General features: G+C 43.7%; 1 protein-coding gene across 15 annotated transcripts in view; it reads left to right on the top strand.

The window, feature by feature from the left end:
* The window catches only part of LOC135107738 (uncharacterized), a 63,005-nt gene that overhangs the window by 47,348 nt on the left and 13,157 nt on the right, over positions 1-2,500 (top strand). Inside the window, exon 1 of one of the 15 annotated variants that reach the window (XM_064018028.1) lies at positions 2,092-2,203. The exons of the other annotated variants lie outside the window; for them this stretch is intronic. The gene's annotated coding sequence lies outside the window, so the exon portion shown is untranslated. Of the gene's footprint in view, positions 1-2,091; positions 2,204-2,500 lie in introns of those variants that run through there. 15 annotated transcript variants of the gene reach the window in all.

Genomic DNA, 2,500 nt, shown 5'->3' with positions numbered 1-2,500 from the left:
CTCTCTCTCTCTCTCTCTCTCTCTCTCTCTCTCTCTCTCTCTCTCTCTCTCTCTCTCTCTCTCTGACTTATTTTATTTTCTAATTATGCCTGTTCATTGTCTTCAGTATTTAGCTACACATAAATCTCTCTCTCTCTCTCTCTCTCTCTCTCTCTCTCTCTCTCTCTCTCTCTCTCTCTCTCTCTCTCTCTCTCTCTCTCTCTCTCTCTCTCTCTCTCTCTTATTCGTTTTTTCTCCATGCCTAATACAACAATAATAGTAGTCGTAGTAGTAGTAGTAGTAGTAGTAGTAGTAGTAGTAGTAATGAGAAAAAAATATGTAACTTTCTTAGTATTTGTGGTAGAATTATAAATCGAGTTTCATTTTAGGTGTACATTTTCCAACATTTCTTATCATGAAATCAGAAATGTCCTATATCTGATAAATTTATAGGTAGCGGCTTCAGAGACACTTTCCGGGCAAGAAAGGCATTATGCGACCGTTCCCGTGAGAAAAACCGTTAGCTCTCTCTCTCTCTCTCTCTCTCTCTCTCTCTCTCTCTCTCTCTCCTTATAATCTTATTCTTTTTTTCCAAACCTAATAAAATAATAACATAATAGTGTAGTAATAGTAGTAGTAGTAGTAGTAGTAGTAATAGTAGTAGTAGCAGTAGTAGTGGTATTAGTCAGTTAGTCAGTCAGTCACTCAGTCAGTCACTCGGTCAGTTAGTCAGTCAGTCAGTCAGTTAGTTAGTCAGTCAGTCAGTTAGTCAGTCAGTCAGTCAGTCACTCGGTCAGTTAGTCAGTCAGTCAGTCAGTTAGTCAGTTAGTTAGTCAGTCAGTCAGTTAGTCAGTCAGTCAGTCAGTCACTCGGTCAGTTAGTCAGTCAGTCAGTCAGTTAGTCAGTCAGTCAGTTAGTCAGTCAGTCAGTCAGTCAGTCAGTCATTTAGTCAGTCAGTCACAGTCAGTCAGTCAGTCAGTCAGTCAGTCAGTCACTCGGTCAGTCAGTCAGTCAGTCAGTCACTCGGTCAGTCAGTCAGTCAGTCAGTCAGTCAGTCACTCGGTCAGTTAGTCAGTCAGTCAGTCAGTCAGTCACTCGGTCAGTTAGTCAGTCAGTCAGTCAGTCAGTCAGTCACTCGGTCAGTTAGTCAGTCAGTCAGTCAGTCAGTCAGAGTCAGTCACTCGGTCAGTTGGTCAGTCAGTCAGTCAGTCACTCGGTCAGTTAGTCAGTCAGTCAGTCAGTCAGTCAGTCACTCGGTCAGTTAGTCAGTCAGTCAGTCAGTTAGTCAATCAGTCAGTCAGTCAGTCAGTCACTCGGTCAGTCAGTCAGTCAGTCAGTCAGTCAGTCACTCGGTCAGTTAGTCAGTCAGTCAGTCAGTTAGTCAATCAGTCAGTCAGTCAGTCAGTCACTCGGTCAGTCAGGCAGTCAGTCAGTCAGTCACTCGGTTAGGTTAGTCAGTCAGTCAGTCAGTCAGTCACATTCTCTCTCTCTCTCTCTCTCTCTCTCTCTCTCTCTCTCTCTCTCTCTCTCTCTCTCTCTCTCTCTCTCTCTCTCTCTCCTATTGTAGAGAGAGAGAGAGAGAGAGAGAGATAATGATTTCGTAATTCCTTCATTGTTAAGCTTCAAAACTCTCTCTCTCTCTCTCTCTCTCTCTCTCTCTCTCTCTCTCTCTCTCTCTCTCTCTCTCTCTCTCTCTCTCTCTCTCTCTCTCTATTGTATAGAGAGAGAGAGAGAGAGAGAGAGAGAGAGAGAGAGAGAGAGAGAGAGAGAGAATGATTTCGTAATTCCTTCATTGTTAAGCTTCAAAACTCTCTCTCTCTCTCTCTCTCTCTCTCTCTCTCTCTCTCTCTCTCTCTCTCTCTCTCTCTCTCTCTCTCTCTCTCTCTCTCTCTCTCTCTCTCTGCCTTCATTCACATGCCTGCCTTCATAGACAAGGAGAAAATACGATAAACAATAATAAAAATAAATACGAAGCCAGCGCCACTCACCCGAACACTAGGATTTGAGAATTTACAAATTGTGAGATTATTACTTTTCTTTCCTTATTAGCGGAATTTCCCAGTAATTATGGACAGCCAAAAAAAACCCAACAAAATAAAAATACACACATAGACAAGCAGGAAATACGAAAAACATTAATAATACTAAAGACGAAGCCAGCGCCATATTCACCCGAACACTTGGACTCGCAGCCAGACGCCGGTGTTTGGAGACTTTACAAATGGTGAGATTATGACGCTTTTCCTTGTTATTGGAGGCATTTCTCAGTACCCAGGGAGAGCGGGGGCGCCATGAGTACCCGGGGGTCGCGTGGGGGGGGCGGCGGGGGCCCGGGAAATAAGAGAAAAACTGAGGTGCTTGTGTTTTGTTTACAGTACACGTCTTGTCCTGTGTTTATTTTTTTTTCGTGTTTGTAACTTGGTGTTTATTTAGTGTGCTGGTGTTTGCGTGTGTCCAGGTGTGTGTGTGTGTGTGTGTGTGTGTGTGTGTGTGTGTGTGTGTGTGTGTGTGTGTGTGTGTG

The sequence above is a fragment of the Scylla paramamosain genome, chromosome 15 (genome assembly GCF_035594125.1).
Source record: "Scylla paramamosain isolate STU-SP2022 chromosome 15, ASM3559412v1, whole genome shotgun sequence".
NCBI lineage: Eukaryota > Metazoa > Arthropoda > Malacostraca > Decapoda > Portunidae > Scylla > Scylla paramamosain.
This window is presented reverse-complemented; position numbering and strand designations above follow the sequence as displayed.